Below are 18061 nucleotides of genomic sequence, written 5' to 3' on the forward strand. Positions count from 1 at the left end.
GCCATTCAATTGTAAATATCTGCTTTCTGTTGATGTACTGGAGGGCAGAGAGTCATTGCTATATATTATGCTAAATATTCCCATGGATCCAATGGCAGGAAGAGAGGACAATGCAGGCAGCAAAACCAACCCATTAACTAGCTGCACATCTGCTTCTGTCTCTCCATAACTCCAGGTACTAAGACAGCCCACTCCTTCCCTTAGAGACACATGGATGTTTTTTATAGTTATTGAATGCATATATGTGTATATGAATGAATGTATTGCTGTTTGATTCCTTCAGTGGCACCTTCCTTGGGATGAAAGAGATGGACTTATGCCATTTATTTCTCCCTGAAGTGTTTTTCTTCTTCCACTTAGTTTTGTTCTGCACTGGCTGATGCAGAGCCTTTACCCTGAAAAGCCATTAAATAGCTGGGGTGATATTTCAGAGATTCTTAAATTAATATTCATTAACTCTTTTGCTGGAGGGGATCTTTCATTTGCCAGTTCTGTAGATTGATTCCTGATTCACTCCTAATATTATGAACTTGGAGATTCTGAACTCTGAACTGTGGTTTGGTCCCCTGGACCCTGTCTATTTGTGTTCCATTCTCTGAATTTGATCTTCTGGCTCTTTTGATTCCTAAGTTTTGGGAAAGTTTCCTTGCTGGCCATTTATAGAGCAGGACAGTTGTTCAAAACATAACTCACGTAGTTTCAAAACTTAAAAGGATGCTAGAAATCATTAATGATATGCCTTCTACTGTAATATGAAGGCTATGAGGCCTAGGGATGTTGCCTAATTGCTCAATGTACTTAGACTTCATCCAGATGTCAGCATCCCTCCTGCTCCCATCATCTTCCTTTCTGGGCAGATACTATGCTTCTAGCACATCTGGGGAGAAGGTGTTTGTCTCTTCACAGCCGCTCATGCGTTGGAGAATTTGGATCCACCTTTGGTTATGAAATGAATAGCTCTCAGAAATGCTGTGGCCTTCTGAGGCTTTGGTAACATCCGCCCACCGCTCTTTAGGGTGCCATCAGTTTAAGGGTGTGTTTGTAGCACACCTCTCCCAAATGGCCAGAAAAGACAGAGGGACAATTTCTCAGCACTGCATGATATCACTTAAACATGGAGCACAGCATGGGCATCCACACTTAAAAAATGTCTTTAAGACGTTCCATCCTTGAAGACATTTCCGCTGTTTTCGTTCTCAATAAGCCCAGCTTACAGACATGTTGCTCAGGTGTCTTCTAGTTTACTATCAAGAGTCCCTTCATATCACCCCTTCTACTGCTTATTTCAAATTCCCTCAATTCTCATGCAGAGCAGTTTAGCTCTGAGTAATGTGTTCTTCATTGACCAAAGTCCAGACTTCATCCAGATGTTAGCCTCTCTCCTGCCCCCACCCTCGTCAACTCTGGGCATCTCTTTTTAGTACATTTGGGGAAAGGGTTTTTGTTTCCTCACATCCTGAATTTTTGTGCTGGAAGTAGGCTTACCCAACCACGCTGATAAACTTAGCCCATTTCCTCAGTGAGTGAGAGAACTCTTGAGTTTAATTAGGTTTGTTCTCTTTCTCACTCTCATACCTAGAAAACAGGCAGATAATTTATACTAGATTCAAATTTCAAACTCCCTCCATTTTTAACAATGTTTTGAACATTTTAAATATATACAGGCATTGGCTTTGGGGGATAAGAAGGAAAATAATATTTATCTTAGTTTCCCATGGTGAGAGTGTAGATTATGTTATATGATAATGTTTTTATGTTTCTTTCTCCTTAAGTGCTTCTCCAACTTTTTCTGACCACAAACCAAGATAGGCAGAGGGCTCATGAATCAGCTTAACCCATTTTCACTTGCAGTTGTAGAGCAGTGCCCTTTCCTGAGGAGCTGCTTGTGGGGAGAGAGTTTAGTTGGGAGTCTCTATTCTTGGATTCCAACCCTCACTCTGAAATAACTTAGCTGCAGGACTTCAGTTAAATCATTTAACCTATTTGGAATTCAATTTCATGATGGAATACTTCGGCTATAGGGAACAGAAAAATGGAGCAACAGTAGTTTTATTAGGTAGAAGGATATTCCCTTATATAACAATGTATCTGACCATTGGCAGCCCAATAGAATTAGGGCCATTCTTATTGTTTCAATATGCAAGTTGTAGCTGCAGGCATCAGGCCCACATTTATGGCAGGAAGAAGGGGAGGAAAGCAGCCCTCTGCGTCTATCCTCATCAGCAAAAGGAAAAGCGATTTCAGAAGTTCTGAGCAGACTCTCACTCATTTGATAGCATCAGATGAAGACCCCCACTGCAAGGGAGCCTGGGAAGTTATGTACTGAACTGTGCCACTCTCTGGCAGAGGCAGACAGAAGAAAGGGAGTATGATTATACATTGAGTTAGCCAACCTACAATGTCTGCCACACCTTCATGTATACAAAAGTCAGAAGTTGAGTTGGAAATGATCTCTAAGACATGTTATAGCTCCACCCATTCATGAATTTCTGAGGAAAAAGGATTCAGTGTGTAGCATCACTTTTATGTGATGTTCATGGATTGGTAGAATCAACATCTTTAAAATGTCCATACTACACAAAGCAATCTACAGATTCAAAGCAATCCCCACTAAAATACCAATGGCATATTTCAAAGATCTAGAACAAACTCTCCAAAAGTTCATCTGGCATTAAAAAAAAAAAGACCCAAAATAACCATAGCAATCTTGAGAAAAAAGAACAAAGTTGGAGGCATTACAATACCAGATATCAAGATGTATTACCAAGCCATGGTTCTCAAAACTGCCTGGTATTGGCACAAGAACAGCCAAATAGACCAATGGAATAGAACAGAGAACCCAGAGATTGACCCAAGCTATTATGCTCAATTAATATTTGACAAAGGAGGCAAGAGCATACAATGGAGTTAAGACAAGCTCTTCAATAAATGGTGTTGGGAAATTTGGCTAGATACATGCAAAAAGAAGAAAGAAAGAAAGAAAAGAAAGAAAGAAAGAAAGAAAGAAAGAAAGAAAGAAAGAAAGAAAGAAAGAAAGAAAAGAAAGAAAGATAGAAGGAAAGAAAGAAAAGAAAAGAAACTATTATAGATTACCAATTTACACCATACACAAAAACAAACTCAAAGTGGCTAAAGGACTTAAATGTAAGACAGGAAACCATAAAAATCCTATAAGACTCGATAGGCAGCAAAATAGCAGACATATGTCATAGCAATATCTTTACCAACACAGCTCCTAGCTCAGTGGAGACTAAGGAGAAAATAAACAAGTGGGACTACATTAAAATAAAAAGCTTCTGCACAGCAAAAGAAACCATCAATAAAACAACAAGGAAGCCCTCTGCATGGAAGAAGATATTTGCCAATTCTATTTCAGATAAGGGATTCATCTCCAAAATTTACAGAGAACTCATACAACTTAACAAAAGGAAGATAAACAATCCAATTAAAAAAATGGGCAAAGGATCTAAATAGATACTTTTCAAAAGAGGACATACAGAAGGCCAATAGACATATGAAAACATGCTCAAAGTCACTAATCACCCAAGAGATGCAAATCAAAACAACAATGAGATACCATCTCACACCTGTCAGAATGGCTATCATCAATAAATCTGGTGGTGATGAGGAGAAAAAGGAACCCTCCTGAACTGCAGGTGGGGATGCAGACTGGTGCAGCCACTGTGGAAGACAGTATGGAGTTTCCTCAAAGTTAAAAGTGGAACTCCTACTTGACCCAGTAATACCACTTTTAAGACTACATCCCAATAAACCAGAAATACCAATCAGAAAGGATATATGCCCCTATGTTCATAGCACAATTTACAATAGCTAAGATTTGGAAACAACCTAAATGCCCATCAGCAGATGAGTGGATTAAAAAACTGTGGTACAATTACACAATGGAATACTATGACACGATAAAAAAGAAGGAATTTTTGCCATTTGCAACAGCATGGATGGAACTGGAAAGCATTATGCTAAGCGAAATAAGCCAGTTAGAGAAAGGTAAATATCACATGATCTCACTCATATGTGGGTTATAGTGATCAACATAATTTGATGAACAAAAATAGATCCGGAGACAAATGGCAGAGGAGGTGGGGGAGGTTAGAGAGCAACCAAAGGACTTGTATGCATGCATATTAGCATAACCAATGGACACAGACACTAGGGCAGTGGGGGCTTGCCCAGGGTGAGAATGGCTGGGGGTGGGGGGTATCAATTGGGGAAAAAGAAGACATATGTAAAACTTTAGACAATTAATACAAATAAATAAATAAATAAATAGATAAATAAATAAATAAAAATAAGACATGTAAAACTTTAGACAATATAAATAAATAGATAGAAAGATAAAAAGAAAGAAAAGCGGCTTTATAGCATGTCCTTAGAAGGTTATGTTTGCTTATTACATGCTTTGAGGACATCCCAAGAGGATAAGCCCACTCTAATAAGCAATGGATCCTCTCAAACCATTCACACACACACACACACACACACACACACACACACGACAAAGAAAGGCACAAATCATATGTGTGATTCCCTCAGTGAATGGTAATAGAGAATGGTAGACCAGTGTTAACTGGAGAGTACCTCGACCTTCCCCTGAAATCTTTATTTGTTTGATATTGTATGAATTCCTGGGTATTCAGGGTTCTCTTCTGATACAAACAGGTTAGGATCTTCAATTTGGAGTGTACGGTTCGCTCACAAACCACTGTGGTTTGTCCTGTTTGATATATATTCCATTGACAACTCTGGCCTTTTTTTCTGCTTCTGGACATAAAATAGTGGGACATGGAGGAATGGCACGTTAAGAATTTCAGGAAACATTAATGCAGTTTGCAAACAATATTCAGTTTTATCCCCCTTTGGGCACATAGTTGAATCGCATTTCTTGGTTTTTTTTTTTATCGTTTTAACTAATTTTTTCCCAAGTGAATTATAAGCCAAAGTGATGAGTTTACTTCCATGCTAAAGCATTTCATTATATATTGCATATGTGAGACTTTTAATTTTCGTTTCCTCTGGCACAAACAACTAACAATATTCTAGGCTGTTGTTTCTTTCTTCATCTACCTCTGAGTAACTACAAGAAAAGAATCCTTGGGGAGATTCTGATTGCTAACAAGCGTGAGAAATACACCTTTGTTATTAAGCCACTCAGGCTTGGAGGGTATTTACTGCCATTCCAAAACTTGGTCTATTCTGACTGCAAAACCTTCCTCTGACCTGGAAAGAATTTGAAATATTTTGCCTAAGACCATAATGAAAAAGTGAGCCCTAGATGGTTTGATTCTGTGGATAGAATATTGACCCGAGGACTGAAGGCTTTTGGGTTCAGTTCTGGTCAAGGGCATGTCCTGGTCCTGGTTTCCTGAGGGAGGCAGCCAATTGGTGTGACAGTTTGTATAAAAGTTTGAGTAGAATGAGGATGATGTGTTCATGATGGGCTATACCAGTAGTTGGCAAACTGTGGCTTGTGAGCCACATGCTGCTCTTTGGCCCCTTGAGTGTGACTCTTCCGCAAAATACCGTGTGTGGGTGCGCTTGTACAGTGCGATTGAAATTTTGTGGTCCATGCGCAGAAGTCGGTTTTCAGCCTGGGTGAGTCTATTTTGAAGAAGTGGCGTTAGAACCCTCAAGGGGCCAAAGAGCCACATGTGACTCGCAAGCCGCGGTTTGCCAACCACTGGGTTATACCAATGCAGAAAGACCTCAGGTCCAACTCACACACACCTGTCCTCTCTTGCTTCTCATTCCTAGAAGTTCTGAACTGAGCCTACAGGCTTCTAGTCCATGTAAATTATTAAATATATATAATACTTAACTAGCAACACCAGGATTTCAATAATACAGGGTCCAATAATGTAAAACACCCATTGAGAAGAGTCTGCAATTACTGCCTTCCACTTCACACGACTGTGTCATTTTTATTTTATATCACACACACAAGTTCTTTAAAGGAGCTGATTGAGATTGACAGTGCCTGGGCTGCAACTCTTTCCTCTGAGGCAAACAAGCCAACACCCACTGTTTTATACCTAGGAAGTACAACATGCACCCAAATCCTGTGCTAAAAGCCCAGAGCTCTAAATTAGCATGGCCTGGTTGCAGCCCTCTCTCCCCTATGAACAGGAAGGAAAGTGTTCCCTAATGGCCTGAGGAAGGGCAAATGGCACCAGCAAACTCTCCAAGTTATGCAGAAGTATCAGTTTTAGGCAGAGCCTTCCTGTGCTCCATAGTTTTCTTCAATCTTGTAGTACTGGGGAAATTTGCATGTGAACAGACTCTTTGCCTCTTATGGGCCCATCTGTTCCTGCTGTTAATTTTTCACCTGGTGCCCTAATTATAATTGGCTCCTAGCAGAAACGCCTGTGACGTCAGTGTCATGCCATCAGGGCTTCAGGTGGGAAATAAGGTGCTGGAGCAGATGGACATTGTCATGTGAACAAAGATCTTGATGTTTTGTATATATCCACTGCATAAGAACCAAAGTGAAAGGAAATATTGCAAATGGAAGCAAGGAAAATAACTCCCAATGAGACTGATTCTTTTTTTTCTAATTTACCACATGGCAGCAGTAATATAGTGAAATGATTTGTAGATATTAGACTTGTACTTTTTATAAGCCTGGCTCACCCACTTGGCTTATAAGTCAATGGGAGACACTGGATCCCATGACATCAGCATCCCAAGATTAGCCAAGGCAACATTTGGGAGACCACTCTTAGGATAAAGCCATCAAAAAGTTCATATAGCCCCAATCTCTCTATGTATTATAAGCAGATTCTTAATTCTTCCAGATTCAGCCCATGTCTGTCTTGTAACTAGAGGGACCATTGTTACAGGAGGCAGAAGGAGATGATTTTCTTTTTCTCTCATGGGTCTAGGTCAGTGGATGGCAAACTCGTTAGTCAACAGAACCAAATATCAACAGTACGACGATTGAAATTTCTTTTGAGAGCCAATTGTTTTAAACTTAAACTTCTTCTAATGCCACTTCTTCAAAATAGACTCTCCCAGGCCGTGGTATTTTGTGAAAGAGCCACACTCAAGGCGCCAAAGAGCCGCATGTGGCTCATGAGCCACATTTTGCCGACCACGGGTCTAGGTGATAGGGAGCTTTAGCCAATCAGCTGTCTAGCAAATTACCTGACCTATGCACTCCTGATATATGTGTAATAAGAATATACAAAGTTCTTCATCAAAAAGGAAACACATATCTATCAAATATAGAGAAAATGAAAAAGGTATAGGATGAAACAAAATTATAATACAGGAGGGAGATGTAATCAGTGGAGAGTGTAAGAATTCTAAGCTATTCTCCAAACATCAAATACCCAACTCCTAGTTAATTTCTTCCCCTCCCCTTTTAAAAAACTGTTTCTCCAACAAAATCTTTCTTATATGACTGTTCCATTGGCTTCATCAGTTCATTAGCCTATACTTGGTAGAGTAGGTCAGTTTAGCCCAGAAAAAGCTACTCTGGGCATCGGCTAATTGAAGGGGCCTGGTTTTAATCTGAGTAAGGATCACATTTTCATTTTCCAAGGATACATTTATAAGGTTTTGGTGTTTTGCTTATTTGTTTGGACCTCTGCAGGCAATGTACTTGTGCTCTAGGCTGCTCTTTTATTAGTTCCGGCTGCTGTTTCTCCTCCAGCTATATCTGTCAGGCTCTGTTGCAGAATACCAGTCTGTCCTCACATGGCACAAAAGCTTCAATAGTCCTAATCTTCAGCAGCTTCACTGCCTGGAAAGTATTCAACAGTTCCCAAGGCCTCCTTTGTTATTTGCCGCAATCAGCTGTACTTGCAGCATGTCGCTCTGAACTAACTAGCCCCATAACTCAACCTTTGACAAAACATTGTGTCTTTTGATGTATTATCTGTTTCCTTAGTAGAGGAGAGTCAAGGCTGGGTATCTTTGATTTTGAGAGATTATCATTTCATTCATCCTAGAAGTATGAACACGGGTTGTCTTTCATCCCCTGTCTCCAAGTCAATATATTACCTCACCTGTCACCTGTTACCACAATCTTTTCATTAACTGTGTGGCAGCACTGTCGTGGTATGAAGGTGCCTATGCTTGCTTCTGATTGTTCTTCCCACATCTCTGAATTTCCCTTGCAGGAGTCCATATCTTATGTGTTTTTGTGTCTGTCCTAACATCTCAGCCTCCTCAACTCCCACCCATGGGAAATAGTATAGAAACATGTCTGTGACACGTGGAGCAATTTGGCACTTATAGGCTTCTTGCTTTCCTAGAGTACTTCATGTCCACACAGCACAGCTCTGTGTGGGCTGCTGTGTGGCATGTTAGTGTTTCCAGGAGGGTTTCCTCCTACAGTTCTTAAGTCATCAGTGTGCTTGTGAGTTCCTCCTCCTCCTTCCTGTCCTAACAGTTGCCTGGAACAATTGGACAAGATGCAGCTCCTGAACAAGCATTTCCTGATCATGGTATGGTTGCTGGGAGTCAGTTGGATTGAGAGGGAACTAGAGAAGAAGGAAAAGGTAGCACTTCACAAAACAAGGGGAGCAGACTAGAGAGAGAAAAATACTAAAAGCAAACATGGGTACCATATTGTGCACAGAACTGTTCCACGCTCCTTATACACATACACACAGTTAATTCTTGTGCTAACCCTTTTAATGACGTAGGTACACACATGAGAATTTTATAGCATATTTATGAAGAGTGTGGACTTGGGAGGCTAATTGCTGGGGTCCCAGTCCTAGCTCCTCTATTAACTCCTCTGGGCCTTCAATTCCTCATTTATAAAAATGAAGCTAATAATGCCTACTTTGTACATGTTTCCTAAGAATTAATGTGTTGGTACACATAAATAATGCAAAACAGATCCCAGTACATAATAAGCATTCATCAAGAATTACTATGATTATAATTATTTATGCATTAAGAATTGTATCCTTCCCTGCAGAGCCTGGCCATAGCTGTAGTATATTTCCACCAGGTGCAGTACAGCCTGACTGTGGATAGCCATGTACCTTGTTCTGTCAGATACACCTGAAGGTCACTGCCAGCTGCCCTCTGAGTGACTTCAGGGGAGCAGGCACTCTCCCTGCACTTTCCTTGTGAGTCAGCAATGCCAGCAGCTTCTCACACTGTTCAGTGGCAGATTTTGGCTTATGTTTCAAGAGCATTTCAACCTTTTGCATATTATTACCATAAACTGTTAAATCCCTTCTGTTACTAGAAGCAAATTGGGAGCTAATTAAACATAATCTTTCTGGAAAAAAATCTATTTGGGCTTTTCAGAGTGGGACAGGCTCTATTTTATAATTACTTCCTAGGAACCCCCTGCTCCCCTCTTAGAACTCTTTAATTTATTTATTAGCTCAAGGAACATACCCATGAAAGATCCCATCAGCGGAAGAACATAAAATGAAATAAAGTACATTTTCTTATTAGAAACTGTATCCATTCTGATGCTCCCTAGACTAAGGATTCAGCTCATCTCTGAGTTCCTGTGGCTCCTTGAATTGTTAACAGATTTTTCAGCTATTACTTGATATCTGTGTCTTTATGAGTGAACATACTTAATTTTTTTAAAATATATATATATATATATATTATTGATTTTTTTACAGAGAGGAAGGGAGAGGGATAGAGAGTTAGAAATATCTAGGAGAGAGAAATATCGTTTAACTGCCTCTTGCACACACCCCCACATTGGGGATATGCCTGCAACCAAGGTACATGCCCTTGACTGGAATCGAATCTGGAACCCTTCAGTCTACAGGCTTTCCTATTTCATTTCCACTGACACTGCTCAGTTTCCAACAGTGTCTTTGATGTTGCCATTTTATGCCCTCAAGTCACAGAATCTTGTCAGGGGGAGAGAAATAGAGCCTTGGAGTTCAACTCTTTTTGTATCTTCTTCATTGCTTTTCCTCACCTCATCACTTTGAGACATAGAGTCGACCTTCTCGCTTCCTTGTACCCATGGGAAAAGGGTCATAGTCTACCAGTAAATGGCTCATCATCTAGAGTTGTGATTTCCAAGATTTGATGTGTTCCAGATTCCCATGTATCCTTGAATCCATAAGCTCAGCAGGGGTGGTTAGGGTGAAGACATATATCAGCACAACTGTTCTGCAGAGATATGATTATGTTGTCATCAATACAATTCAAAGCTGTTTAAAAATGCTTGTGAATGAAGAGTGGGTCTCACATGTATTTTTTCTCTGTGTGCATGGAAACAGTAAAACACACTAGCTTTAGATCTCCAGCTTTGCAATTTCAGAGAAATGGATGCATCCTGATCTGTGTAACCTTATAAAAAAATTACTGAACCTCCCTGAATACTCACTTTCCTAGTTTGTAAAATGGGGATTAAAACACTTTCATCACAAGGCTGTTTAAAGGAGAAAATGGCTATTAAGTGTTTGTTATAGTGCTTGGTAGACAGTAAGGATACAGAAAACGATTATTCCTGTAAAAGCCAAACTCCTGTCAGGTGAGCATCCACATCTTTTCAACATTTGAAATTCACACACCAAATGGAGGTGTATTGATCTCTAAAATGTTTCAGGCCATCCCATCTATCCTATGTATCCTTTGTTCAATGCCTGCAGGGTGAGGCTAATGTCTTTAACTCATCTGTGCTAATGATTTAATTTGTTTCCTTTCCAAAGCAACCTTTGCATTGTAGCAGGGAGATTTTCAGTGCTTAATGAAAATAAAGGATGGATGTGAAAATTGCAGGCACCTGGCAGGGCCCAAGAAAGTGATGCCTCTGGGCAGCCCCCTTAAAACTGTGGAATTGAGTGTGTTGTGCATTTTCCTTGGCTAAGTCAAATTTTCACATTTTCCAAGGGTATATTTTATTTATAAAGTATTTCTTTTTTTTATTTTATTTATTTATTTAATTAATTATCCCTTCCTCCCTCCCTCCCTCCCTCCCTCTCTTTTTATTTATTTATTTTTATTTATTTTTTTAAAGTATTTCTTTATAAATCTCTGAATTAGATGGTAACTGAGGGCTGTTTCAATGGACATATCTAGAAATCTTTTCATAATACTGTATTTTAAACTTTATAGTCAAGTATTTTATCAGCAGAGTATCAGTCACTGTTAATTAGCAATGCTAACTGACATAAAATGCCTTAGTTTTTCCTCTGGCCATTTTGGGTCAGTGGATAGAGCATCAGTCTGTAAACTGAAGGGTCCCATGTTCCATTCTGGTCAAGGGCACATGCCTGGGTTATGGGCTCGATCCCCACTGGGGGAAGTAGGAGGCAGCCCATCAATGATTCTCTCTCATCATTGATATTCCTATCTCTCTCTCCCTCTTCTCCCTCTATGAAATAAAAATTTTAAAATGCCTTAGTTTTTACTATGGACTGGAGAGCTTAATTGAGTTACTGTGCTCTTTGTCATAGACTATGAAAAAGAAAAAGTGAAAATGAACAAGATAATGATAAAACGAAAGGAAATCAAGTTGAATAGACTGCCTGCTCATCTTTGAGCTATGTGATCTCCCCCAGTCATTTTTGACCTCTTGATATGAGCCTCTCAGTCCCCACCTCCACTTTAGGTCTCACTTCCTCTTCAATCTCTGTGTCCATTGAATAGTTATACTGAATGTCCATTATGTGTCTGCATCCTGAAGAAGGGAGTAAAACTCAAAAACAGCAGGAAATGGTATGAATTTTGTAGAAGCTTATTCTTGTGTAGACAAGGCCAGCCTTACCCAGAGGCAGGCTGAATGTCATCACACATTTCAAACTTTGTTTCTCCTCCATTATCTGTGTGCATTTGATGTGGGACCTGTAAGTCACCATAAGTTTGGCCCTGCACCTGGGTGTCCTGACTCCAGCTGAATCAGTACCATAGAGGTTAGGATTCCTTCTCGAAGAAGTCATTTCCAGACTGTGACAGCAAATGCTTAATTTTATATGGAAGTGACTGTGAATCATTTTAATAAATCCAATAAACTGAAACAAAATATATCTCTGATCCTCCTTCTCCTAGAGATTTAAAAGCATGGATCTTCTGTCCCCAAGACAGAATGATCTTTAAGATCAATTAAGATCTAATAAATGATCTTAATTGAAATGTGATTAAAACATCTTTGGCAAGTTTCAGAGAAACATGGATCTATATGAACTTATCACTTTGGAAGGGCTTTGGAAGGGCTCTGGAGCTCCAGCCTCTTCAGTTTCATGACTCATCAGGATTTCTAAATGCCTGATCTTTCAGTTTCCCTGTCCCTGGGGTTCAGACCTTAATCCTTCCTCCCTCTTCCCCTTTCTTTGTTCTGTTTAATATTTATTTCCTCGCTTGATAATCTCAATAGGTTTCCAGGCTTTAAATACAGTCTATATTCAAATAATGACTAATTTCTTTTCTCCCCTGCGTGGAGCTTTAGAATCATGTATCTATCTTCTCAGTATCTCTACTTAGATGTCCAAGAGACCCATTCCAACTTTACATCACTACCACTGAACTGTGGGTCTTGCTCACTAAACCTTCTCCACCCATAGGCTTTTTGGTTAATGACAACTTTCTCCTCTTAATTTGTCACATCAAACATAGGAGAGTCATCTGGACTATTAGGAAATCCCATGCTTTCTAAATAACTACAGAACCTGGTTTCTTCTTACACACTCCGTAGCTACGAACTTGGACATAGTTCTCACAGTCCTTCACCTGAAAGAAGTGCCTCTGGAAAGGCCTTTTGCTTCTTTTACTCTTATGGTGGTTTAAAATGCAGCAGCCTTCAAAATGCAAACCAGATCTTGTCATTCCTCTGTTCAAACCCATGTCACTCCAAGAAGCCAAAGGCCATGCCTGGCTGAGAAGCATCTCCTGATCTGGCCTCACATGATCAAACCTCTCACATCTTTCCCAGTGCTGGAGCCACTCTGGCTTCCGGAGGCTTGTTGAACACACCAGGTGAGGGCCTCAGGGCCTTTATCTCAGGTGTTCACTTGGATAACTGTCTTCTCTCCTTCAACTATTTCCTCATATCTTTCTTCCTCAATGAGGCTGCCCTGGCCACCTTCCTCATTAATGCTACAATTGTCCCCCTAACCACCCACCATTCTCCATTCCTTCTACCCTGCTCTGCTTTTTTTTTTTTTTTTGCATTATCACAATTTACTAAGTTTAAAAATTAATTATATTGTTTTTTTGTCTTACCTCCATACTAGAATGTATGTTTTTCAATGGTATGGCCCGTGAGCCTAGATAGAAATGCATCTAATTCCCCCCAAAACAAGTGAACTAACACACTTGAGACAGATACTACCATTTTTATAGATTAAATAACAACAGCAACACAAAATATTGAAATAGACTTTAAGTAGCTACCATGATCACAAAAGTAGTAGAGATGGAATTCAAACTCAGCCTCCAGATACTGCATCCTTAACCAGTATGCAGTATTGCCTCCTGGTGTATGGAGGGAAAAGGCCTACAGTGGAGTGGGGAACTGATGGTGCCCAGGAGACTGATTGCTGGCTGCTCCTGGATGCTCACTAGGCTGTCACGAAGCTAAAAGTTTCAGGATAAAAACTAATTTTTTAAAAAATAAGCCACTTAGTCATATGGAGTATAGTTAAACTTAATAATCCCCCTTTGTTGAGTCATTGTATATTCTATGTGGCTCCATTGTGTGGCTCAATTACCTTCACTAGAAGAAGAAATTTGTGTAATACCCTAGGCTGTCATTCTGTACTAATGATAGACATAAAAACAACAATATTCCCAAGCACATTATTATAACAACACATTGTTTTGGAGGTCAAAGTGATTTGCATAATGTAAGAATCACCTGAACTCAGGTGGGAAAACCACTGTGAGGGAGGTCAATACTAGTAGAGAGATGGTTTGTACAGTCTGAGCATTAGAAGCTATTTGTGGCTATCATGTTTATTTGGGAAGTAAATGAAAACATACACAGTGTATAATGATTCTTTATCATGCCTTTACCATTTCTGAATATAGATCAACGAGGAAGAATTTTACAGGTGTGCAGTGGGGTTTATATGAGCCATTTTGAGTTTATCTTTCTGGTAACCCACATGCCATTACACATGGCATGCAGTGGGGTTTATATGAACCATTTTGAGTTTATCTTTTTGGTAACCCACATGCCATTACACACACACATACACACACAAACACAAACATGGGTATGTTTCTAGACTCTTGCAAAAGTCTTATATCTGGTCTCCCAGCTGTCCTTTACCCAGGTGTCTAGTGCACTGCTCCTAAAATTACCTTTCAAGAACCATGTCACTCTTCCCTTTAAAATTCTTCTATATACCCCTGACCTAATATAGGAAGCACACATTTCTGTGAGGCTTCCAGTCATTCAGTCTTGGCACACTCACTGCTTACTCTGCGCCCCTCTCTTCTCCCTCCAGCTCTCCAGGCTTTGCCCCATCTCTGTGCTGTTGGCCCTTGCTATTACAGGTGTGCAATCTCCTTTGGCTCCATCTAGTCCAGTTATACCCAACTTTTGAGAATCAGCTCAAACATTACCATTTCTGGGAGGCCTTCTTGGCCAAATCTCAACCCCCAACCAACTTCTGCAAACAGAAAATAGGGTACTGTGGAAATCAGTTTTATTCTGGATAAGAGCAGGACTTCAATCACCCTTTAAGGACAGTGGTGCTGCTGGTATCTTTGTAATTCTGTGTGTTCTAGCATGGTGTGGACTGTCTCCAAAAGTCTCTTAAGACCTGCAAGTCCCCTTCGGTGCTTGTGGAGGTAAGTTAGCAGTTGAGCCATCTGGTATTTGTGTGTCTAAACTGTTCATGATATAATAGTTTTCGGAGAGTTGACTTGGAGGAGCCCAGACCTGATGATAGGAAGTGTGAGTGGAACATTTTCTAGAGTCAGCTATCTACTCACTTCCTTATCACGTCGTTCAAGAAGCATTTATGGAGCCGTTTTTGCCAGGCACTGTGCTGGGCACTGTAGTCAGCATGGTCAGCACACTGCTGGCCCTGCCTCCGGGGGCTTGGTGCACAGGGAGCGGCTGTGCTGCAGGGAATTGTATGCTAATAACCACAGAGGTGCTGGGCCTCCTTCAGGTCCTTAGCTACACGAAGAAAGGGTTTGTTCTGCTCCCTTCTGTATCTCCTATTGATTTTAGTCAATGTCACTAGCATCACAAACACTTTTCTGCACAGGGAGGTGTTTGGTAAGTAGGGAAGGAGGGAGGGAGAGAGAAATGTCCTGTTTACTAACCTAAGAAACAGTGTCTGACCCCAACCATAGAAGTAAATCACTGCCTTCTTCACGTCTTCTCTTCAGACATTACTGCAAACTCTGGGGACAAAGGCATCAAAACCAGAAGTAAGAAAAAAAATAAAATAAAAACAATACAAAATAAAGTAAAATTCCTGGCCAGCAGCCTGGGTGTGATTAGACCCTGGGTTGGCAAACTGCAGCTCCCGAGGCACATGCGGATCTTTGGCCCCTTAAGTGTAGCTCTTCCACAAAATACCATGGCCTGGCAAGTACATTTTGAAGAAGTGGCATTGGAATAAGTTTAAGTTTAAAAAACTTGGCTCTCAAAAGAAATTTCAATTGTTGTACTGCTGATATTTGGCTCTGTTGACTGATGAGTTTGCTGACCACTGGATTAGACCATTGAAGAGGAGTGTTCCCTGACTATATAAATCCTCAACTTGTCTCCTTTTAATTAAGTGACTTACAAATCACATTCTTTTGAGGTTTGCATAAGTAGAAGGCTCTGGTAATTAGATGAAGAGAAACAGAATACATTTTTACAGGACCATAATGATCTCTTTTCATTTTTTAAATATTTTTATTCCCATGAGCCTCTAGACATGTCTTTGACCTTATTTAATGCAACAGTGCATGTGGGGTAAACTTGGACTTCCATTATGACAGTCCCTCAGCAGTTTGCAGCATTGAGAGGAAGAGGGGAAGAAGGAAGACTAAAAGAAGCTGGCAGTATTAACTGAGATAACAACTGTGACAGCAAAACCTGAGTCTCTCCACCGAGCAGAGGGGCCCAGCAGGTGAGCCTGGTTCAGAAGGATGTGATGGGCACCATGCAGGAAGCTGGGCGCTTGCTCTCCTTAACAACTGAATCACCAGGTTTTCCTTGAGGGAGCTGAGCCCTCAGGCAGATGAGTCCACTGCAGAGAATGCACTGGCATAACCCTTACCTTTGTGTTTCTTTGCTGTCAGCTCAGAGCCAGGGAAAGGGGAGGATTATGAGAGCTTGTGCGGTTCTGTCTCCATCATTGCAATATTCAAGAAGTAGATTCAGTGGAAGGCTAGCATAAAGCAAAGAACAGTCAAGCTGCTGAGGGCTGTTGAATTTTTAATCTCCAAACACTTTTCTCCCTTTCTCTAGTTATAATCTATTTTCAGAGCCCTGGAGTAAAAGGATTGTATAAGTCCCATTTATTGTCGACCATTCAGAAGCTTCCTCATGTTTCATGACTAGGAGAAAGCCAGGAATGAGTTCTTAGAAAAATTTCCCAGGAGCCCGTGACATCTCAGAAACTAGATGTTTTGCATTGAGGTGAGGAGTACAAGCAATAGGAATGATGGCTCAGTGATTACAGCACCAACAGCTCTCTGTCCACAGACCCTGAGGCTTTTTATCCCTGTGACCCTGTCTTTGCCCCCAAGGCAGGAGATCCATAAAGTCCTGGGCACAGAAAATATTCCTACACTCCCCAGGGGAGTGATGTTTATTTGTTCCTCCCTCCCTTCCCCCTTACCCCCATGACCCAATGAACCTTCACCTGTGCCCTGAGATGACTGCATTTGCTGTCCTTCCTCCAGTGGCTTCAAGTTTTCCTTATGTAAGGGAAGGGCCCAGGAGAAGCTGTGACTGCTCCTCCTGTCTGTCTGCCCCACTAGGGAGCCTTTTACCTTATGCACTGCTCTAATCTTCCTCTTGAGCACCCTAGAGTGGGTGGAGAAACCTTATCTTCCAGCAGGTCCACATTATCCTGGGATCTGCTGAGACCAGGGTTTTATATTCTCACCCTAGCCCAGATTTGGGCCCTTAGCAATTTGTTTGAACTCAGTGTATCGTGTCCCACAGAACATGTTCCAGGGAAGCATGTGGTCCAAGAAAGCAGGTACTGGCATCCCTTCTCTCTTTAGAGGCTCCTGTCCTTCCTTACATTTCAGGTTCGTTGTTGCTTCTGCATTTTCAGCTCTGCTAGAATCAAGATGGTTGTGAATTTGCAGATTGTCTGTCTCTGAGTGTGTTTTATTGTTTTCGGTTGATAGGGCTGTTGCTTTTTTCAGCTTTCTCCATTCTAATAGAAGACAGAAATCAACTGAAACGTTTATTAATTTCAGTTTCAAGGGTTATATTTTAAGGACTTATATACATACATATGAGCCTAACCAGTGGTCAAGGACAATAGGGGGGTGGGGACATGAGTGGGGATGGGGGGTTGAGGACAAATATGTGATACCTTAATCAATAAAGAAATTAATTTAAAAAATTAAAAAAAATAAAGAGATGCTTTTAAAGTGCAATTCTTCCAGAGGAGAGTGATAAGGGTGTTCCTTGGCATGGGAGCCACCGTAGAGGAACTAGAAATATCTAAACTGAAGATAAAAGGCCTAAAGAGAGAACTCTTGACTCTCAGGATAGCAATCTGGAAGCAAGATTAGACTTAGTTGGTGTTACTCTAGAGGCCAGAAGTAATGGGTGGAAATTACAGGGAGGCAGATTTCTGCTCAATACCAGGGAGAAAACATCCTATTAAAGAGAGCTATTAAAGCTAGGTAGAGTGCTTTTTGAGGTCACGGTCTCCTATCTATTTAAAATATATTACTGATTTCAGAGAGGAAGGGAGAGGGAGCAAGAAATTAAAAACATTAATGATGAGAGAGAATCATTGATTGGCTGCCTCCTCATGCCTCCTATTGGAGGATAGAGCCTGCCCTTGTATAAAATCGAACCTGGGACCCTTCAGTCCACAGGCCGAAGCTCTATTCACTGAACCAAACCAGCAAGGGTTAGTCTCCCCTTCTAACAGTAATTGGAAGAGTTGAACTTGCATGAAAATTT

The sequence above is a fragment of the Pipistrellus kuhlii genome, unplaced genomic scaffold, assembly GCF_014108245.1.
Source record: "Pipistrellus kuhlii isolate mPipKuh1 unplaced genomic scaffold, mPipKuh1.p scaffold_m20_p_6, whole genome shotgun sequence".
Classification (NCBI taxonomy): domain Eukaryota; kingdom Metazoa; phylum Chordata; class Mammalia; order Chiroptera; family Vespertilionidae; genus Pipistrellus; species Pipistrellus kuhlii.